The 24,173-nt window shown below is 46.0% G+C and overlaps 1 protein-coding gene across 1 annotated transcript in view; it reads left to right on the plus strand.

Moving 5' to 3' along the window:
* The window catches only part of LOC132455272 (uncharacterized), a 180,971-nt gene that overhangs the window by 130,326 nt on the left and 26,472 nt on the right, over positions 1 to 24,173 (plus strand). The gene's annotated exons all lie outside the window — the stretch shown is intronic.

The following is a 24,173-nucleotide window of genomic DNA, read 5'->3' on the forward strand; positions in this document are numbered from 1 at the left end:
CTGCTTGATATTGCCACAACATTGTCATTATCGCTATCTTTGTTATTACAAAAAAACGCATAGTAAACTTGTGAAATAGACAGAGATAGATAGAGAGATTGTACCCCACACCATACATGATTGTGTTCATTCCACTTACCTTTCCATTCCGTGTGCTTAGAAGTAGAATCTTTATTTGTCTTTGGGTTAAATAGTGTATTTACACAACGAAATTAAGGTGCAGATCTTGTTCAGTGTTTTTTAAAAATAAATAAATAAATAGAATACAGTACGAAATATTAATAAATATAACAACAATAACCCCTCCCCCTGCCTTCCACTTAAGGCACATTTAAGTGTCCTACACCCTCCCCTCCCTCCCAGACAACAACCAACAACCCCTTCTGCCCACATATATCTAAATAGCAGCAGGTCCAGGAAGGTAAGCATAATGAGGAATGTCCAGAGGTAGTGGTGATCGTGCATGTGGTTGTCTATGTATTGCACAGGGGTTAATGTTTGTTTGGTGTACGTATGGCCCAGGGGAAGAAGCTGTTGGTTAGTCTGGTGGTGCGTGATTTCATTGAACTGTATCGCCTGCCAGAGGGAAGCAGATCGAACAGGTGGTGAGCAGGGTGTGCAGCGTCTTTTAGAATGGATCTGGTCCTGTTTCGGCAGCGGGAGCTGGCCAGCTCTTCCAGGGAGGGCAGTGGGCAGCCTGTGATCTTCTGAGCTGGGCCTATGACCCTCTGAAGTGCCGTCCTTTCTGCCGCCGAACTCCCAGCATAACATGCTGTGATGCAGTAAGTGAGCACACTTTCAATGGTTGACCGGTAGAAGGATACCAGCAGCTTTTGTTCAAGATGTTTTTTTCTGAGAATTCTCAGAAAGTGTAGTCGCTGCTGGGCCTTCTTTTTTATTGCCGTTGTGTTTGTGGACCAAGAAAGCTGCTGAGAGATGTATGTTCCCAGGAACTTGCAGGACGGAGCCCTCTCCACGCAATCCCCGTTGATGTGCAGGGGGGCATGGGCTGGGCTGTGTCGTCTAAAGGCTATGATGATTTCCTTAGTTTTGGATGTGTTTAGTTGGAGGTTATTTGCTGAACCCCATGCTGACAGCTGCTGGACCTCATCTCTATATGCCGTCTCGTCGCCCCCACAGATGAGTCCGACCACAGTGGTGTCGTCAGCAAATTTTATAATGAGGTTGGAGGGGTGGGAGGGGCAGCAGTCAGATATGTATAGAGTATACAGAAGTGGGCTCAGCACGCAGCTTTGGGGGGAGCCAGTGCTGAGTGTGAGGGGGGAGGAGAGATGGGGGCCGAGTCTCACTTGTTGTGGTCTGTTGGAAAGGAGTTCCTTTATCCAAGCGCAGGTGGAGGCAGGGAGGTGTAGGCCCAGTAGTTTATTTATCAGGATGTCCGGGATTATTGTGTTGAAGGCTGAGCTGTAATCTATGAAGAGCAGTCTAGCATAGGTGCCTGGGTGTTCGAGGTGGCTCAGCGTAGAGTGGAGGGTGATGGCAATGGCGTCCTCAGTAGAGCGGTTAGCCCTATAAGCAAACTGGTTGGGATCAAATGATTCTGGGAGGCAGGCCTTGATGTGCTGGGCAACCAGCCTCTCCAGGCATTTCATCACCACTGACGTGAGTGCAATGGGCCTGAGGTCATTTCCGCTTTTACCAGCTGACGTTTTTGGAACAGGGATGATGATTGCTGATTTCCAGCAGGATGGGATGGTGGCTAGGGACAGAGAGATGTTGAAGATCTTGGTGAGAATCCCTGTGACTTGGTCTGCACAAGCTCTGAGTACTTTCCCCGGTACGCCGTCGGGTCCTGCCGCCTTCCTCGGGTTCACTTTCCTCAGTGTCCTTCTAACCTGATGTTCCTGGCGGGTCAGCGGGGTGTTGGTGACGGCTGGGGGGGGGCGTTGGTTGTCTATCCGCCTCAAACCGGGCAAAGAAACCGTTTAATTCCTCTGCCCTTGTAGCATTAGAGTTGGTAGTTGTGATGTTGTGGCCCTTGTAGTTAGAGATGTGCTGTATTCCCTGCCACACCTGACGAGGGTTTTTGTCCATGATGTAGCCCTCTATTTTCCTTTTATATGCTAACTTAGCAGCCCTTATGCCCCTCTTTAGGTTCACTCTGGCTGTGCTGTACTGAGCCCTATCTCCTGACCTGAAAGCAGTGTTGCGGTCCTTGATAAGGGGCCGCACTTCCCTCGTCGTCCAGGGTTTCTGGTTCGGAAAGACCCTGGTCTGTTTTGTGATGGTGACATTTTCAGCACAGAATGTGATGTAGGATAAAACAGACACTGTGCACTCCTCCAGGTCCAAACTCTCAAATAGACCCCCCTCTGTCGTTGAGAAGCAGTTTTGGAGCTGGGAGAGGGCGTCCTCTGGCCAGGTGTCGATGGTTCTAGTAGTGGGCTTATTTTTCCTAATGTGAGGGGTGTAGGCTGGAATGAGGTGCAGTAAGAAGTGGTCTGACAGGCCAATGTGTGGCTGGGGTACTGCTCTGTATGCATGCCTAATGTTGCAGTAGACATGGTCGAGTATTCTGCCCTCCCTGGTGGCACACTTCACATACTGTATGAATTTAGGGAGGACAGCCTTTAAACAAGCCCGGTTGAAATCTCCGGCGACTATGTGTACCCCATCTGGGTGCGCCTGCTGCTGTTTGCTAATAGCGCCATGAAGATAGTTTAGAGCTACACTAACGTTAGCGTCTGGAGGGATGTACACTGCCATGATGATTACTACAGTTATCTCTCTAGGTAAATAGAAAGGGCGGCAGATGACCGTCAATGCCTCTATGTGTGGGGAACAGTAGCTGTGGGTTGCTTGGCTCTGTGAACACCAGTTATTATTTATATACATACAAAGTCCGCCTCCTCTGCTCTTTCCGGAGTCTCTGTTCCTGTCGTGTCGGTGGATAGTGCGGCCGGCTAACTGCACAGCATTATCGGGGATAGCAGGATGGAGCCAGGTTTCAGTGAGAATCATCACACAACAATCCCTGACAAAGTTGTCGTTTGCTATCCGCAGCTCAAGGTCATCCATTTTGGGAACGATGGATCTTACATTTGCAAGAAAGAGACTTGGCAGCGGTGGCTTGTGTGGGTGCTTCTTTAGCCTCGTAAGCAGACCGGCTCGACATCCTCTCTTTTGTTTCCTGTTCCTCCGCCGTCGTCGCAGCTTCTAAGAGCCGACAACAATCCATGGAGACCCCGGTGTCCTTGATATTTCGTGCGGTATATTGTGCGTCTGTTTAAAATAGTCCGTTACTGGAACACTGTTTCGAATGCCGTTGGAGTGAATAAGGTCCTTATTTACAACCTGTTCGGCCCGAAATCCAATGCGGACTAGATCCTGACGACTGTAGACAAGATTTGCCCAGCTGACGTTACAATTGAAACACAAATGTATGTACAAAAACACTAAGAAAAAGCACCGAAAAGGAGAGCTCAAAGCCGCTGCGTCTGGACGCGCCACCAGAGCAACGAATGCTAATTTTAATGCTAACTACCTTGGATGGATTGTCTCATAATAGGCGATAATGGTTGAAGATGATCCATTTTAAAAGGTCCCTGGTTAAATGTCCAGATCTCAGTGATGCTCAGTTTAGGCCGGTCCTCCCTCTAGAATGCAGCATTATTCTAACGGGACAAAGTCAGAAGATTCCTAGCATTGGTCCCCCTTCACTCCCTGTTTGCAGCGGCGGCTGGTGATCCAATTCGTGGGTGGGGTGCAGTAATGGACGGGGGTCCTCCCCAAGAAAATATAGAGTAGGTTTCTGGGATGCCCTCTAGCTAAAAATGTATTCTGATTCATAGCCTACATCCTGACTTGCAGGGCCTGGACAAGCTTACACTGCTTTCACTTTCATTCGACTAGCCATTGCTATTTGACCCATGGTTGTTATTCTGATATTGAGGCATATCATGATCAATGTCCAATAGTGTTTTACCGGAGTCTCAAGGTCAATTTCAAATGCAGTTTGGGGCCATTGTATATATATTTTTTATATGCTACATGCAAAAAGACTTAATTCATATGTAACTTACTTGTTCCTTTTAAGTATAACATTGCGTGATTGAGGAGTCCAATTCCTCCACTGAAATGGGTAGAAAGTGCTTTTACGGCTCTCTGCTAATTAGCAAACTATCACTAACTACACTCTGCATGTAGTTATGTTGCGCAATGCACGAATGCTGCTGAGGGAGGTAGCCTATTAGATTCATTGGCTGAATTGTCCAATCAGCTCCAAATTACTACAATGTGTTGAAACACAAGACAGTGTAGTGACAAGTGTTTCTTCAATACTCTGAGTAATTCAGTTACTGTTGGGAAAGGAGAACAAGCCTATCTTGATGAATCCTTCATCATGTTGTGTGTTCAGTAACAGGGGTAGGGTTTGCGTTCGGTCTTTCTTCTTTTTACTTGCTTTTCGGTGTGTGCGTGTGCGTGTGCGTGTGTGTGTGGCTGCAGTTCAGAAGGTGAATTGCACCGAGGAGGATTCACCACCCCCAAATGGTTCCACATGCATTAACTTTGATACGTCTTTGATGTATCGTTCATCAAATAGGAACCTGTATATTCAACAAACCACCAATAAGAACCAATGCAACATAATTAAAATGTACCACTATATCAAAAATAGAAAAAATCTTCAGAATAAAATAATTAATTGTTATGAGCTGGAGCAGTGCATTTCTGTTTGTCTTTTCTTGTTTGATGTTTTCGGTAAATCTTTTCAAATATTGTGTTATTGTTTGGTCCAAAAGTTTCTCTTGTTTTGCCCGCCCAGAGAATTTGTCCCGACCGCCCATGATAGCTACGATCGCAATAATATCTGTCTGCGTCCTGCAAGACGGAGGCGTAACTTGTAGTAGGAGGCGTAATGTCAAGTTATCTGGGTGATGTTTTCATTTGTGCTTGCCCAACTTGAAATGGCACTGTTAGACAGAGTACGCAGGACAGCTCAAATCCTTCTCCTTCCTTTTATTGAACATGAATTATTTTAAACATGAACAAGCATTCCGTATTGCGATTCGGATTCGGATTAGGATTAGGATTAGGTTGAAAACCTATTGAGAAAGACAAATTAAATCAAGTTAGTTCTCAAATAAATCAAAATGCCTAATCAAACATTTAAATCAAATCCAAATATCTGTTAGATATCAAACAAATCCAAGTAATTCGGTTAGATATCATAAACAAATATATAATTACAATATCACTATGATATCTAATATCACTGTGTTGTAAAATAACAATGGTCTTCCACACAAACATTTTCACCATGTGCGCCTCCACCAAACGTGCCCAAGACGTCACTAACGACGTCTGCGCCGTCCCATGCGCGGTCACATGGAAGACATGACAAACGGGAAAAAGTGCCAGAAACATACGCATTGTGCAAACTACACCTTAGTTCAAAATATAAATTACATACCAATGCGTGCTCTCGTGTCCTCCAATGCACAAACTAGGGTTGCCAACCGTCCCGTAAAATACGGAATCGTCCCTTATTTGGCAATTAAATGTTGCGTCCCGTATTGAACCAATACGGGACGCAATTTGTTCCGTATTTCCATAAATGTCCAATACACATGTCTGTCACACACACAAATTCTAAATCTAACAATAATGATCAAAACAAAACACAGGGAATACTACGGTCAGCAAAATTGTCGCGGCGGGATCTACGCAAGACCCGCTCCGGTCATCTGTGTGTCTGCGCATGCGTGTGGTGGTCACGGTTGCCTAGCGACAGACACCACACACCGGCGCTGCTCACAAAACCTGCGCCTTTTAAAAATGTCCGCTACACCCGATACTCCACCACGTCCTCAAAAGCGTAAACGCTTGCAGAAGTACGGACGTGAGTGGGAAGACGCACATCCTTGGCTGGACAGCGTCAGTGGAGATGTTTACAAGGCAAGTTGTAAAATATGTCGGCGAGTGTTTTCAGTGGCGCACGGTGGGCTGTCTGACATCAGACAGCATGCAACAGGACAGCATGCAACCTTCTTCTCTGCAATAATATCCTCTCTCTCTTTGAGGAAGTTGTAAAGAAGCTGGAGAGTGATGAAACCACCTGTGTTGAGTTATATTCCATCATGGAAAACTTCAAGCAAAAGCTCACACAGAGACGAGATTAACAGTTCTATGGCTACTTAACTAAATTGAAGCTGCAGCGTCTCCGTCCACTTGATGCTGACATGGCAAGGGCAGATTTTACTGCATTCCTCAACACAGCACTCTCATATGTTGAGAAATGGTTCAACTTTTCTGAAGACTACTGGTTGTTCTCACTGCAACCTCTCTCTCTGCACCATGGCACCATGACCTTTACTGACATTGAGAGGGTGACCACCAAGCTCAACCTCATCCATAAAGTCAACATGGATGAACTTTATGATGAATGCTCCACAGCAAAACCCATTCTGAAGAGGCTCAAAGAAGATGCTGAAGATGAATGGAAGTCCAAAGGTGTGGCTGCCAGGTGGGTGGCTCTCTTTCGAGTAGCTGACCTGCCAAACATGCTGTCTATCACCAGACACATCCTGAGCATCCCAGCATCCACTGGATGTGTGGAAAGGATCTTCTCCAGAATGGCCAACAAATGGAGTGGGCCATTCCGTTTATTTAGTTTATATTTTAAAAGTTCATTGCTGCACACGCCACACAAAGAGATTTCATTCAAGATTTAATTGACTGCACTTTATAAGAGAATGTTATGTGGTAATAAAGCATTTCAAGATTTAAGTATGACTAATTCCTTTCTTGATCAACCCTTTACTAAAAACACCAGCACAAAATAAAACATACCACTGCTGCGGGCGCCCCGCCCCACAGGAGTCGGGCCCGTGGTGGGCGTCCCTTATTTTAATTTCTGAAAGTTGGCAACCCTAGCACAAACCCTTCTATGCCCGGCCGGAAATCGCGGACCTTTATAGCCTCACCCATGCTCACTCACCTCACGTGCCGTAATCAGGCAAGTGCCACCCGGTGTGTTTACAAATCGAACACGTGATTTGCGCATTTCCCCTCCACGCCACTAGAGGTCGTCCTCAACGATGCGATGCTATTTCTTTTAATCTAACTGCGATCTCTGTCTTTACACCTCCCACTTGACCTCCTGGTTGCTCAACCCAAGGAGGTCACACTATCTATTTCAGTCTTTCGTTGCTCTTCAACAGGAAGAAGGATGACCAGTCGTCTCACATCCCTGCAGAGAATGGACACAGGGATCCTCTTCAAGCGTCTCCTGGCTCCTTGTCTGCTCGTGTCCCCTGTGCTTGGCTTCATGACTGGAACAGGGTAGCTTGGAAAGGTCCTCACATTTACATCTCTGACGATTCCTCTTCGGTCAGCATTAACACTGACTACCCTGGCCAATTTATATTGACTCCTCAAGGCATTTTGGTCAGCCAGCCAGACCACATCTCCCACTGCAACGTTCCTCTCTCTTGTGTGCCACTTGCTCCTTATGAACAGGTTAGGACCAGCTAACTGGCACCACTTCTTCCAGAATTTGCTGACCTCTGCTTGTATGGTTTGGAGTCTCTTGTATGGGTAACCTTCAAACTTGAAATCTCCCGGGTCTCCTCTTGGGCTGGCTCGTCCCAGTATGAGGGAATTGGGACTGATGTATTCCACACAGTCCTCTCGGCTTTGAATCCTGGCATCTATCGGTCTTTCATTTGCCAGGTTGGCTGCCATGAAGAGGAATGTTTGGAATTCCCCCCATGTGAGAACTCCATCACCACCAATGTTGTTCAGGGCCCGCTTCACTATCTTGACAGCTGCCTCTGCTGCTCCATTTATGTGGGGAGAGTCTGCAGGGTGAATCCTCCATGACCACTCTGTTCCATGATTGACAGCTTCCTCTTCAATCTGAGACCTGTTCAGTCTGCTCAGAAATCTGTGAAGCTCCTCCAGAGCAGGTCTGGCCCCTACAAAGTTTGTGCCAGGATCTGTCCACAATTTCCTAGGGTGTCCCCTCAGTGCAGAGAATCTTTGGTAGGCCAGCAGAAATCCCTCAGAAGACTGGTCACTCACAACATCAGTGTGTATGGCTCTTGAAGCCATGCAGCAGAATACAACCCCCCAGACTTTGAGTTTGACCCTCCCGTCTGAGAATGTGATTCCCCATGGTTTCCCTTTCCAGTGAGCTGGTGTCAGGCTTCTTTGAAACTGAACTTGTCCAAGCTGCGCATACTCCTCAAACAGCTGAATGGCTTCTTCTCTGAGGCTCTCTGACAGTGGTTTATCCCAGGTCTCACGGGTCAACTTCCCTCCTCCTGCCTCCTGGAATGCTCTCCTAACAAGGATAGCGCCCTTCTGTTTCAGAGGTGATACCAAACCGATGGGGTCGTAGAGTCCAGCTACTTGGCTTAACAGGTCCCTTCTTGTCAGCGGGTTAGGCGTTCCAGGTTTCACCTCCATTCTGAGAAGATCCTTGCCTACTCTCATCTTCTTTTTCCTTTTGGAAAAGTTGATCGAGGTCATCATGTAGAGCTTGTCATCTTCCACCTTGTATCCAATGCCCAGGGCTTTGTTATCTTCATCCCTCATTTGGTTTGGGAGGATGAAGGTTTTCTTCTTCTCCATCCCTTCCACTCTTGATGTCAGGACCTTTGCTGCAGCCTCTGGCCTCCCACTTTGGCCTGACCGGACCCACAGTTTCAGAAAGAAGCCTCCGGCTCTCAGAATTTCTTCAACCCCTTCAGTGATCTTGTCTAGTTCCTCCAGGCTGTTATGGGAAGTTAGAATGTCCTCCACATAACTGTCCTTTTCCAGGACTCTGCGCTCCTCTTCCATGTGAGCAAAGATGGCCAATCTTGCTGTCTCCCGCATAGCTACCTGTGCAATGCAACCGGCTGGTCTGTCTCCAATGTTCACCCTTGTGATGGCATATTGACCCATCTCCTCGTCTGGACTGTCCCTCCAAAGGAATCGGTGGAGATGCATCTCTCGCTCTTCTAGCCACACTGAATTATACATCTTCCTGATGTCTCCAAGTGCAGCATACACACCTCTTCTGAATCTCAGCAGCACAGCTCTGATCGGGTTTAGAACATCTGGCCCCTTTAGCAGAATATCATTCATGCTCACTCCCCTGCTCTTCTGGCTGCTGTTCCACACAAGCCGGACTGGAGTCGTCACTGAGTGAGGGTTTGGCGCCACCAAATGGCTTACATACCACACTGGTCCTGTCCACTTGCTGATGACATCATTAGTGAGTTTTACGGCTGCGCCCCTCTCAACCATCTCGTGGACCTGGGCTGTGTATGCTGATTTCCACTCTGGCTCCCTCCTTAGTTGTCTTTCTGTTCTCAAGAATGTAGCTTCAACTGCACCTTTGTTGTTGGGGAGCGAGGCAGGATCTTCTGTCCATGGATACTTTGCATCCCAATGCGGAGATGTTGTGTGAGAGTCTCCTTGGACATAGGTGAGTCCTTCTTTTATTATTTCAAGCTCCCTTTCTTCAGCCAGTGTCATTTCCTTTCCTCCTGGTTGGCAGTTTCCACAGCGACATCCTCCGCACTTTGGCTCACAGGCTGCTCCGATGCTGTCCCATCTCCACCACTCCAGGAACTCACGATTTGCAGCAGCTGTAACCGTTTCCTTGGCACTGTCCTTTCGCTGCATACGGGCTGCTTCAGTACTTGGGCTCCCAACTATCTCCTCATACTTGACTGCAGCAGTTCTCATGGAGCGAGCGAAGTGTGTTCTGGACTCATGTGCTGTCACCTCTAACTCCTCGAACAGGTCAGGGTGTGCTCCGCCCACTGTCATTCCCAATGGACTCTCCCACAAGACGAGGTCCCCAACAACTTTAACCCTTTGTGGAGCAAGTCTTCCCTCGCGATGGCTGATGAGCAGATCAATCTTTTCCGGCCTCCTTAATTCCTCCAGCTTCACTTCTGGGAAGAACTTCTGCAACTTTTCCGGCTTGACAACTTTGTGCACCTTGGCAATCTCATCCAGGCCGTAACAGATCAGTTCATGAGCCTTCTCCGCTCCTTTGGGGGTTTTCACTCTGACTCGAAGAAGATATCTTTCCGTGTTCACCTTGATGGTCATTCCGCCTACACCATGCACAACCAGGGTTACTTCTTCACTCCGCAGCCTCAGCCTGTGTGCAGCCTTATGGGTGATATAGTTCGTGTCTGAGGCAAGATCAACAAGAGCTCCAATCTTCTGCCCAGCATTAGCAGTTACCTCCATCAGCATCATAATGACAGGAAGCTCACACAGGCCACTTTTCTTCAATAGCTGGGACTGGTGGTTCTTCATGCCACCCTCTGTAGCTTTGTTTGTGAATGCCATTCTGCACCTTTCTGCTTGCACTGAGGACAGCTCAGCCAAGAATCCTTCCTGTTCGGCTGTCAGTTTGCTCTTTCCTCTGCCGTCTTTCCCACTTCTCTCCTCGTTTCCACTCTTGTATTCTCCATTGGGGCAAATAAAGTAATGGTGATCTGAGGAGTCTCCCTTCTTACAGTCTTTGTTCCTGCATAGGAAAGTGTCTCTGCAGTATCCATCATCTTCATGACATCCAAGACATTTTCTGCATGCTCCCAGCTTCTTTACAACAGCATTCTTCTCTTGTAGCTTCAGCCCTTTGAACTTTCTACAGAAGAAAATCTTGTCACTGTGCCTTCCATCACCGCAGACAACACACACATCTTCCAGCCCTCCTTTCTTTGTGGTTCTTGTAGAAGCATACTTTCTTTCATATTTCTTCTCACGTTCTGGTTTCTCCATCTTCTCCACAAACCTTAGCTGGTCAAGTCTCTCTAGGATCTCTTCTTGATTCTTTAGGAACTTCAGGAGCATGTCAAAGTGGTTGTCTGTGGTGACATTATTGCTAGAATTCACCATAAAGGCTAGCCAGTCTCTCTTCACAAAGTCGGGTAACTTGCTCTCAATGGATTTAATGACGAGAGGGTTCTTGATTGCGCCAGAGTTTCCCAGCTCTGTGAGGTCTGCTAGGGATTTTTCCACTGCTTGGATCAGGTCGATGACTCTCCTTGGCTGGCTTCCCCTTGCAGGGGGTATTCGCTCCAACTCCTCCAGGATTTCTATGGCAATGGTTGATTTATTTCCATACCGGTTGTCCATGACTCTGAACATATCCTCTGCAGTGTTGTAGGTTGACAGCCGGATATCCTTCCCAATCTTGTCATCCACACTGTCCAGGAGTTGAATTTTCTTGACTTCGGCTGAGCCAGACGGCTCTCCCCGTCTTTGAAGGCTCTCCCAGTCTTTCTTCCATCTGTGGTATTCTCTTTTGCAGCCTGAAAAGATGGGCAGTGTGGTTGGTTTTATTCTGACAATTGGTTTCGCTGGCGGGGGATGTGCTCTCACTGCTTCAGGTCCTGAGGCTCCTGCAGCCAGCGCATCCTCCGACATCCTCCGTGCAGTGACAAACTCAGCCTTCCTCAGTTCAAGGTTGCCGTTTAAAGCTTTCAGGTCCTTGACCCTGCCATCTAGCTCCTCTCTTTCAGCCTTTGGGATCCACTGCTCCCAGGTTGACATAACTCTGGCAGCCTCATTGATCCTTTTCTCCAGTAGAGTCAGGTGCATCCCATATGCATCCAGGTGAGTACTCTCCACAGGTAACTTCTCCGCCCGACCGCAGGCCTTCTCTCCTTCAGTGATTGCAGTTGTGATAGCGTATTGGCCATATCTGGACCACAGGTTTGTTTGGACAATTCTTCTCACCTCTCCGCTTCTGCCTCGTTAGCGGTTCTCTCAACGTCTAGCTCCTCCTTCTCTTCGAGAACCGCGTCTTCCTCTTCTGGCTCTTGAGACTCGGCCAAAAGCCCTGTCTTGTAATCATCATTCGCTTCAAGAACGATTTTCCGGCAGTATGAGAGCTCGGCGAACTCCTCCCTCAGCTCTGCTTCCACCATGCTGTCTGCCCCTTTGCTGAGGAAGTTGGCCTGTCTGGTGAAGGTGCTTTTCGCAGCGGTTCTCTCCTTCTTGAGCTGCTTCACCGTCTTCCCCACGACATCTTCTGCCATCTTGACCTCACGGACCAGCACAGCTCTCTTCTCCTGCGTAAACAGCTTTTCCTGGACTTCCAAGGCCTTTTATCCTCTTCTCCAAGCTGCTCCGCTGGTTTTCAACTGTCAAGTTTTCATTTGTGCTTGCCCAACTTGAAATGGCACTGTTAGACAGAGTACGCAGGACAGCTCAAATCCTTCTCCTTCCTTTTATTGAACATGAATTATTTTAAACATGAACAACAAGCATTCCGTATTGCGATTCGGATTCGGATTAGGATTAGGATTAGGTTGAAAACCTATTGAGAGACAAATTAAATCAAGTTAGTTCTCAAATAAATCAAAATGCCTAATCAAACATTTAAATCAAATCCAAATATCTGTTAGATATCAAACAAATCCAATTAATTCGGTTAGATATCATAAACAAATATATAATTACAATATCACTATGATATCTAATATCACTGTGTTGTAAAATAACAATGGTCTTCCACACAAACATTTTCACCATGTGCGCCTCCACCAAACGTGCCCAAGACGTCACTAACGACGTCTGCGCCGTCCCATGCGCGGTCACATGGAAGACATGACAAACGGGAAAAAGTGCCAGAAACATACGCATTGTGCAAACTACACCTTAGTTCAAAATATAAATTACATACCAATGCGTGCTCTCGTGTCCTCCAATGCACAAACCCTTCTATGCCCGGCCGGAAATCGCGGACCTTTATAGCCTCACCCGTGCTCACTCACCTCACGTGCCGTAATCAGGCAAGTGCCACCCGGTGTGTTTACAAATCGAACACGTGATTTGCGCATTTCCCCTCCACGCCACTAGAGGTCGTCCTCAACGATGCGATGCTATTTCTTTTAATCTAACTGCGATCTCTGTCTTTACACGTAACTTGTAGTCGGAGGAGGCGTAACTTGTAGTAGGAGGCGTAACTTGTAGTCGGAGGCGTAACTTGTAGTCGGACGCGTGTCTAGTACTTTTCTAAATCGCGGATGTGATCTGTATGTAGCAGTGGTGCGCGGGTACATAAATGACCGCAACTCGGACCTCAAATATTAGGCCTTATATAAAAATAATGCACCCGACCCGCTCATTTAAAAATATGCTCTTGATTAGCTTAATCTTATATGCTCTTGATTAGCTTAATCATAGCCTTACTTGAAACTGACATCCCTGAGTCATTTGCATTTAAGAAAAGAAGCCTTTTACAATTTTACAATGTAATGCATATAGTAGTTTAACGTGGGGAACCTGCTTAAATTTTGCCTACTTAATCCCTTTATCCCTTTAACAAAAAGACTGCAGATTAATAATTCAAAGAATTAAAGACAGCAGATTAATAATTCAAATAACTTTATTGAATACATATTGTTATTGATCACATGCTACATGTTTTCAAGGTCCTGCATGAGATAGAAAACAATGAAATAAAATAAATATTACTGATAGAAACAAGACAAGAACAATGTCACTAACATGAGGATAGTTATGAGAAAGCCTTCATATTACAGCGTTCACATTACAAGCCCTCATTTTATGTATATTTGCCGGTCTTCAATCCATGGATTTCTCAGTTACGTCATCCCTGTTGCACTAACTCGGGGCAGAAAGAAGCAAGCAACATCTACTAGCCTTTACAGCAGGGCTATTCAACCTCCTTATCAAGTGGGCCGAAAAGGAAAATCACTGGGGGTTCATGGGCCACACAGAGTAAAACTACGTTAATGAATCGCTAAAAATAAATCGTACCTACAGTAGTGTTAACTTAATATATATAGTACTATTACATGGAATAAACTTGTCAGACGCATTCCTTCCTTCTTCACTTTAATCGTATCATTATAAAAGATTTCGTTCTCACATATTTTGGACACGTATTTAGAATTCCACAATGTTGTTTGAATCATCACAAAACAGAACTACTGTACATATGAGACATTTTGAGTCTGTGAGAAAGATTGCACTGCCTTGTTTGCCTAGTTTGGCTCATCCTGAGACACTCATGCAGCTTCTCATAGGTCATCGAGCAACGTGCCCTTGTTCTGATGGCATTCATATGAGAAAAGCTAGACTCATACGTATCGGTTGAGCTAAACATTGTCAAAATAAGTGATGCCAGTTCCTGATTGTGGGGTACTGATACTGGCTAGTATCACCGGCTACACACAGAAACCTGATTTGTATGCAACTATGTTTCTCCTTTATTTTATTTATTTCTTGCATGCAACCTCTTGCGGTTCAGAAAAAAATGAAGAGGGGCCGCATTTGGCCCACGGGCCGCTAGTTGAATAGGCCTGCTGTACAGTATAGAGTATTTTGTGACTTCAGTGTGAATCTCAAACGTGTGCATCGAACTAACTTCACGAGGTGGCGAAAGCTGGGGTTTCTTCCAACGTTAAAACAGTAGGCCTAAGCGTTCGTAAAGAATGTTAAACAGTATCACAACCACAAGTAGTCTGCCCTAGTTCTAGAGTTCATTAAGCTTGTAAAAACCAAAAAAATCATTCTTGTTAATCCACTTCTTTTTACTTATCGACATGAATATCTGAAGATCCGACTTCAAGGAAGATCTCGTGTTAACCGTGATTTACAAGGCTTTCTTTTTTTTTTATGGCGAAAAGAGAAGATCTCGCGTGGACCGCGATTTAGAGTACAAGTTATGCCTCCTAGTACAAGTTACGCCTCGGCAGGAGACCGGATGTCCGAGTTGGAGAGGAAGCGGATCAGGGTGGAGTAGTGGCGTGCTAGTGGCGGTGTTTTCAAATAGTTCATGACCTCAAGTTGTTGGCTTCAGGACAATGGCTAAAGGAGATTTCTGAATTGGTTGATTCTTGGGTTGTTCAGCTTGGGTGTTGTGGGAATCTGTTTGTAGGGATATTTCCCGACGGCCTGTATAGGTCCGGGAACGATATCCCTGCACAGGTCTGTGCAAACTCAGCTGTTCGATCTGACGATCGGGTGCTGAGTTGGGGATTGCCTAAATCAGAGTCGGCCCATGCCGACGGGAGCGGAATGGGATGGGGGTGGGGGGGAAAGGAGTACAGTGGGCGAGGATAGACTCAAAAGGAAAGAGAGAGGATATCATTCTCCAGACAGTGATGTGGATAATTCACAGGCAAATGCAATGAGACCAGACCAAAAAAGTGATGATGGGTTTAAGGTTCTGATCAAAGTGAAGGGTGAAGTGTTGGGTTTTCTGCTGTTGGGTCTTTCTGCTGCTAGTCCCCACTAATCCGTTCAAGCCACGGATTAGTACAAGGGTTAAAGGAGTTGTGTATAATGTGTCCTTGGAAGTGTCTGAGCAAGAGTTGTTATCTTGTCTGAAGGGGGCTAATGTGGTTCTTAAGAGAGTCATGTTGGGATACATGAGTTACCCAGTGAGAGAGTATGAAAGACCTCCTCTGAGATGCTTTAAGTGCCAGAGATATGGCCACGTGGCAGCTGTGTGTAGAGGGAAGCAAAGGTGTAGACGATGTAGCAAGGATCATGATGGAAAAGAGTGCAAGGAACCCGTGAAGTGTTGTAACTGTGGGGGTGATCACCTGGCTTCCTTTAGGGGGTGTCAAAACTATGTCAAAGCAGAAAATGTTGAAAGAATAAATGGGCAGTCAAAGTCAAAGTACGGCTGTCGCAAGAGATGTTGCAAAGGGGCATGCTATAGCTGTAAATGATGATTCAGTTTTGATAAGCAAGAAAGGGCTACTGGCATTCATGGTTGAAGCAATGTGGAGGGTTAAATTGTTGGCAAAGAAAAAATCTGATGTGGCGCGAGAAATTGCTTCTGCTGCAGAAAGGCTGCTAGGTTTCAAAGGAATCAATCCTAAGGAAATATGGGAGTTTACCTACTGTCAGGAGAGTGAAGATCAAAGGTCAAATGGAGGTCAACATCCAAGCTTGGATGATAATGAGGAAGAGGAAATGGAAAGTACACATGGGGATTCTGATGGGGATTAGTGTCCTTTGTGTTATGTTTTATTTAATGCAGTGGAATGCCAGGAGTCTGGTTGCAAATGGGCAAGAGTTTAAACAAATGTCGGATGGGCTTGAGGAAAAGCCAGAATTAATTTGCATTGAGGAGACTTGGTTGAAACCAAGACTGGATTTTAGAATTCCGGGACATAAGTGTGAAAGGAGGGATCGAGAGAGTACGGCAGGAGGGGGGTGTGCAACTTTTATTAAGAATGGAGTTCAATCTAGAAAAATGGAGATGGATACAGTGTTGGAATGTGTTGTCACAGAAGTGTGGACTGACCGGGGGGAAATCTCCATTGTTAATTTGTATAACCCCTGCATCAAGTTGGAGGAAATTTTGGATAGGATTAGTGAACCAATGGTGTGGGTTTGGGATTTTAATGTACATAATGAGCTGTGGGGAAGCAAGAAGAGAAATAGGAATGGGAAAATTGTAGAAGTGTTTATAGACAAAAACAGCTAGTGGTGTTAAATGATGGTCGACCTACATGGTTCAGAACAAGTCGGACAGGGTTTGATTTACAGAGCAATTATAAGATCAGCAATTGATTATGGATGCATGGTTTATGGATCAGCAGCTCTTTCAGTGTTAAACAAATTAGACATAGTCCAAGCAAAAGCCTTAAAGGTCCCATGACATGAAAATCTCAATTTATGAGGTTTTCTAACATAAATATGAGTTCCCCTAGCCTGCTTATGGTCCCCCAGTGGCTAAAACTTGCGTTTGGTGTAAAACGAGCACTAGCTGTTCTGCTCGCCTTTGAAAAAACGGAGGCTCAAGCGCGCTGATTTGGAAATCTGTGCTCATGACGTCATGAGGAATCTCAGCTCCTCCCCTTACTCTGCCTGGCCCGCCCAGAGACGTTGGCCCGCCAATGAGACTCGACCGTGCGAGCGCCACATGTGTGTGTGTGTGTGTGTGTGTGTGTATGTGTGTGTGAATACACACACTGTAACGCAAGTGTTTCTTGTCGGTTCTTTGACGTGTCTTGTATTTCCACAACGAGACTGTCGTGGGGGTTATCTAAGCCATGGTTGAGAAGGAATTGGGGGAAAGGAACTTTGGTTTGACTCGCTGAAGTACATGAACTGCGACATGCCGCCGGTTGCCGCGAGGCACCATCGCCCGGCAGCGGGCAGCCGGCCGCAGGCAGCGCGCGGTTCAGTCGACTTCAGGTTGATGTGGAAGAACCAGAGACGTCGCAGAACCCGACAAAGTCCTTTGTGATTCATAATATCGTCTGGAGGCGCACACAATATGTTATATGATATAGATATCTATGTATCATATGATATTATTTAGATATAGAGCTCCAGGACTGTAACGCAAGTGTTGTACACTTCCTTGTTATTTGGATAACCGTTCTGCTGTTGGTGTGATGGCGCATAACACGTCTGGTATTTCTACAACGAGACTCGTATTGGGGGTTATCTCAGCCAAGGTTGAGAATGAATTGGGGGGAAGGAACTTTGGCTTTGACTCCCTCAAGAACATGAACCACGACATGGAGGAGAAAGGGATTGTTGGCGGCGAATGTCTCCCGCTTGAGCCCCGCTGAGGGACCACCGGCGGAGGTGCATAAGCGCTGCCCGGCAAAGATCCCTTTCTCCTCCTTGTCGTGGTTCATGTTCTTGAGGGAGTCAAAGCCAAAGTTCCTTCCCCCAATTCATTCTCAACCTTGGCTGAGATAACCCCCAATACGAGTCTCGTTGTAGAAATACCAGATACGAGAGTCCGACGTCACACCAACAGCAGAACGGTTATCCAAATAACAAGGAAGTGTACAACACTTGCGTTACAGTCCTGGAGCTCTATATCTAAATAATATCATATACATAGATATCTATATCATATAACATATTGTGTGCGCCTCCAGACGATATTATGAATCACAAACGACTTTGTCGGGTTCTGCGACGTCTCTGGTTCTTCCACTTTCACATCAACCTGAAGTCGACTGAACCGCGCGCTGCCTGCTGCCGGCTGCCCGCTGCCGGCTGCCTGCTGCCGGGCGATGGTGCCTCGCGGCAACCGGCGGCATGTCGCAGTTCATGTACTTCAGCGAGTCAAATCAAAGTTCCTTTCCCCCAATTCCTTCTCAACCATGGCTCAGATAACCCCCACGACAGTCTCGTTGTGGAAATACAAGACACGTCAAAGAACCGACAAGAGACACTTGCGTTACAGTGTGTGTATTCACATTGATGTGGACGTTGAAGAACCAGGAACGTCGGAGAACCCAACGCGGTCGTTTGAGATTCATAATATCGGCTCACACAGCTTTTGGCCGTGATAATTTATATTATATCATATAGATATCTGTGTAGGCTATATGATCATATTTAGATATAGAGCTCCAGGACTCCCGTGTGTTCTAGAATATTTACAGAACACGGCTAAAGGCTGTGTGCGGCTCGCCATTGCGATACATCCACTGTAAACAGAGCGCATGGTGGCTGCAAGCTGCTCAGGGCCACACCCCCACCCTCCTCCTTGACACGCCCACCGAAACAGCGCATTTGGGGGAAGCTCAATGTGCGACTGGCTCGGAGTGGCTGTAACTCTGCACCACGGCTGAATTTAGGGAACGTCTTTGAATACTGTGTTAGTTGCCCACTAATACCTATATTAAAGAATACATAAAATAGCATGTCATGGGACCTTTAAGAGTGTGCTGTGGAGCATTCTGTACCGCTCCAATAGCAGCATTACTAATAGAAATGGGTGAGATGCCGCTTGTATTAAGAAGATATAAACTTGGCTTGAAATACCTAATGAAGCTCAAAGGACAAAGGGAAGTGTTACCAACAAAAGACCTACTGGGTGATCATTGGGAGTTTATGGGAATCAGAAAAACTAAAACTAACTTCGCAGAAAATCTTAAATCAGTGGCGCAGGAAATTGGTATTAGGGATGTTAGTGTTTGTTCTCCAGTGTGTCGCTCAGTTGCTCCGTCATGGCTGATCCCAGATCTGGTTCAGACTGTGTTGACCTAAAGTTTATGAGTATAAGCAAATCAAGGATGTCGGAGGGTGTAGTAAAAGAGATAGAAGTCTGGCAGCAACAAGTATGGGGAGACCATCTACTCATTTACACTGATGGGTCAAAGGAGCGTGAGAGTGGTAAAGTAGCAGTGGGTATTAGCATTCCTGAAATCGGGTACAGAATAGGGTATAGAATCTCAGATCATATGTCAGTATTCACAGCAGAGATGGTGGCAGTCTTATGGGCCTTACGATGGGTGGAGGATAATAAACAGGGGTATTCAACAATATGTAGTGATTCAGCTGCAGCTTTCATTTAAATAAAAGAAGGAAAATCCAAGTCCAGACCGGATTTAATTGTGGAAATACTACAGTCTCTGTTCAGAATTTACAAGGCGGGGAGAATGTGGGGTTTCTCTGGGTGCCGGCTCATGTGGGTGTGAAAGGGAACGAGGAGGCGGATGAGGAGGCAAAGAAGGCGGTGAAGGAGGAAACAGTGCAAATTCATCTGCAATATGGGGCACCCGAGTATGTGGAAAAAATAAACAGGGCTCTAAAAGAAAGGTGGCAAAATTCTTGGGAGAAGGAAAGGAAGGGAAGGGCGTACTTTTCAATACAGGAAAATGTAAATAAAGATAGGTGCACTTTTAGGTGCATAAGAAAAGATGATGTAGCAATCACAAGACTGAGGCTTGGACACTGTGGGCTGAGGAGTGGGCTGGCTCTGATTGGCAAACACCCAGATGGCAGGTGTGAGTGTGGAGAAAGAGAGACTTGTAAAACATGTACTTCTCCAGTGTGGGCGCTATTCCAGGCAAAGGAGGACTCTGTACCGGAGGCTTGGATCAGCTGGGGAATCAGTTTTTAGTATGTGCACCCTTTTAAATCTGGATTCAGTGGATAAAACAAAGGAATTGATGGACTACCTTCACATCATTGATAGATAGATAGATAAATACTTTAATAATCCCAGAGGGAAATTATTTTTGTCACGAACTCCAGATATACATCCACAAATAAATAAATATTAAGAATAAAATATAACATATATATATCCATATCCATATATATATATATATATATATGCAACATAAATACACATACACAAAAGATAAAAGATACAACCTAAGAAAAACAAATAACAAATTTAAGGACAATATAAATATATATACAAGACCATATATACATACATATATATATATATATATATATATATATATATATATATACATACATACACATACATCCATAGAAGACAGCACTGTACAAAAAGAATTGTACAGTATTGTGCAAGAATTATAGTCCTTGTTTGAGGTCAGAGATTACAGAGAGGGACGGTGTCTGACATTCTAAGGGAGTATTTACCTTTATTGCCTTTATTTAGCATTTATGTAGTCATTGGAGTATATAAAAGGATTTAAAGTTTAGGGGGAAATAACAAACAGTGGGGGTTAGTAAAACGCCATAGCTGCGTCTAGACTACCTAAATAAAAGAAGAAGAAGAAGTTACGCCACCTCCTACAAGTCACGCCTCCGTCCTTCAGGACGCAGACAGACCCTACTCTACGATCGTGTACACGTAGTTCTTTCCTTGAGAGACACCATGGCTCTTAAACGAGCGAAGCATAGCAGTTGCTTAGTGTTTGGATTGCAGAGTTCTTCAGGGAAAGAGGGGTCGAATCCAAAGGAATAGCTTTAAAGAGACTTTATTTGTATAAAGTATTTTCGGTATGGTAAACTGATGCTCTGAAGTAAAGAGAGATTGAAGCTATACGGAGGGAATTGTAGCTAAAGAGTGGAACACGTGTGAGAGATAATAACTCTGGCTACTATGGGCCACGGGCAGAGGCCCGTGACACTTCGCGGGTGTCGCTGCAAATCTCTGGCGATCCCCACCTCGTGTCCTCAGGTAGAGACCGCCAAGTGGGCGTGGCCTAGTGGGCGTGGCCGGGGTGCCGTAATGGCTTCGGCTTCTTCATATATTTAAAAGGCGCTGCCATCTGTGGCTGGAGCAACCTCTAATAAGGTCTTGCTCCCCTTGTGGCTAATAGTATTTACGGCTTATATGTTTGGTCCTGCTTCATGGGTCTATGTGTGGGTAGCTTAGATTCTTAAAATACGTAACAATCCCTCCTTGGTCATCTTAGATGACCATACAATAATATTTTAAATCATAAACACCATTTACCACACCGAAAACATAGTCAAAGTAGGATAATTCATCAACACCACCAACCGAGTGGGAAAACTCGGTTTTTACCGAGCAAAAACCATCACGGATTACCATAACACTGTAACGGCATTCACCTTGTGGGTCTCATTGGGAATACAGGTCATTATTTAACAATACAACAATGAACATAAATCTTGTTATCATACAATCACATGGCCAAACAGCACACAAACAAAACCATTCATAGAAATCCTGAGCTAATACTTTTGGTCATGTGCTACAAGGTCATACAATTTTCATCATGTGCAAAAGTAAAGTAAAAATTGGTAGTCATAATACAATTTAAAAAATTCAAGATTATTGATAGCCTAGCATGGATTCGGGTGGTTCAGGTGATCTTCATGCATTGGTTCGCTGTTGCATGTGGGTGGTTTTGGGCGTTGTTATTATCGTAGCCATTGTTTCTTCTGACGCCGTCGGGCCTGTAATTCATGAACCCAAGACTCGTCCCTCCTTGTCAAGGGCTCAACTCAGAGAGGTTACTCCTACATCATGGGAGCCTCCAAACAGGTTCTCCGTCGTCGTCGTGTCAGTAACAGGTGGCCTGTAAAACAACCGTCTCAAGGAAGATCAACAGTACCATTATCAATGCAGCGATTCAGAAATAACGGGTTGCACTGGCAACCAAGCAGAGCCTGACCTGAAGCAGAGCTGGGAGGATCGTATTAAAGGCAGAGCTGAAGTCCACAAACAGGATTCTGGCATATGTTCCTGGGGAGTCCAGATGCTGGAGGGTGTAGTGCAGAGCCATGTTTACTGCATCGTCTACAGACCTGTTGGCTCTGTAGGCGAACTGCAGGGGGTCCAGGAGTGGGACGGTTATGGCTTTCAGGTGGGGCAGCACAAGGCGCTCAAATGACTTCATGACCACAGAGGTCAGGGCGACGGGTCTGTAGTCATTGAGTCCTGTGGTCCTTGGTTTTTTGGGGACGGGGATGATGGTGGAGGCTTTGAAGCAGGCTGGCACGTGACAGGTCTCCAGCGAGGAGTTGAAGATGTCCGTGAACACTGGAGACAGCTGGTCGGCGCAGTGCTTCAGGGTGGATGGAGAGACAGAGTCTGGGCCGGCTGCTTTGCGGGGGTTCTGACTCTTAAAGAGCCTGTGGACGTCCCACTCCTGCAGGCAGAGAGACGTCACTGTGGTGGGGGAGGTGGGGGACACAGAGGATTGAAGGTGTGGAGGTTCTGTAGAGCTGGTGGTGGGGGAGTCAGTGGGATGAGGCTGGGAGAAGGTGTCGTGGGGGATGGTGTCAGGCCTGTTCCTTTGCCTATCAAAGCGACAGTAGAACACATTTAGCTCATTTGCAAGGCGCAGGTTGTTGATGTAGCGAGGGGGGGTTGGTTTGTAGTTGGTGATCTGCTTGAGCCCCTTCCAAACAGATCTAGAGTCTTTGGCTGAGAACTGATGTTGGAGCTTCTCAGAGTACTGACGTTTAGCTTCACGCAACGCCTTGCTAAACGCATACTTTAACTCTATAAACCTTTCTCTGTCCCCACTCCTAAACGCCTCCTCCATCTGCAGCCGTAGGTTCCTGAGTTTGGCTGTGAACCAGGGTTTGTCGTTGTTATAACTCACCCTGGTGCGTGATGGAATACAACAGTCTTCACAGAAGCTGATGTATGACGTCACAGCCTCTGTGTACTCGTCCAGACAGTTGGTGGCAGACCTGAACACATCCCAGTCGGTGCAGTCAAAAAACGCCTGAAGGTTCTCCACCGCTTCACTGGACCACTGCTTGGATATCCTCACAACAGGTTTACAGAGCTTGAGTTTCTGCCTGTATGTGGGGATCAGGTGGACCATGACGTGGTCAGAGAGGCCCAGTGCAGCGCGTGGGACGGCGTGATATGCACTGCTTATTGTGGTGTAGCAGTGATCCAGAATATTCTCCTCTCTGGTCGGGCATTTAATAAACTGTTTATATTTGGGGAGTTCGTGGCTGAGGTTGCCTTTGTTAAAGTCCCCAAGAACAATAACTAAGGAGTCCGGGTTTGTCTGTTCCACACTCAGGATCTGGTCGGCTAACAGGCACTGTGCCTCCTGCACGTTTACCTGCGGTGGGATGTAAACACCGACCAGAATGAATGAAGCAAACTCACGGGGGGAGTAGAAGGGTTTGCAGTTTATGATAAAAGTTTCCAGATGAGGAGAACAGTGCTGCAGAATCACTGTCACGTCATTGCACCAGCCACTGTTAGTGAAGAAACAGATACCTCCACCCTTTGATTTTCCGGAAAGTTGTGCGTCTTGGTCCGCTCTCAGCAGATGGAAGCCTGCCAGCTGCAGCACAGAGTCTGGTATCGATCCACACAGCCACGTCTCAGTGAAACACAAAACAGAAGATGAAGAAAAGTCTCTGTTTTTCCCCATCAGTAGCTGCAGTTCATCCAGGGTTTCCCCCAGCACTATCTTGTTAAGGCAGCCGCCTTAACAAGACTAAGGCCCCGCCTTGACTACCAATGTATTGAAAAAAAAAAATAAAAAAATTCAATTACAGCAGGGCGCTGGAACTGTTCTTTGCACAGCCACGCAGAATTGCATGCACTGATGCCTCTTGTCAGCTGTGCCGCAAATAAGATCCAAAAAAGGAACTGTAAATAGTTGAATTTGCATACAAAAGTTAAGTGTATTGTCCATTATTTGTATTTAATTTGCACTTTTCTTTAATTTTATTTTGTAGTGTCTGCATGTTTGCACAACATTTGTACCTACTGTTGTTTATTTATATGGAAATAAACAGTCGTTTATTTCATTCATGCGTACTGGCATCTTTGAGCAAAATCCCCCCAAAATTTTTCAACAACACCACCGACTGCTTACCACCTTGACTGAGACATTTACTGGGGGAAACACTGTCATCCATTTTATTACACAGTGAGCGCACGTTAGAAAGAAATAATCCAGGTAACGGCGTACGATGTCCGCGCTGACGGAGACGCACCAGCGCTCCAGCTCGTTTCCCTCTCC

Source organism: Gadus macrocephalus, chromosome 4, assembly GCF_031168955.1.
Source record: "Gadus macrocephalus chromosome 4, ASM3116895v1".
Lineage (NCBI taxonomy): Eukaryota > Metazoa > Chordata > Actinopteri > Gadiformes > Gadidae > Gadus > Gadus macrocephalus.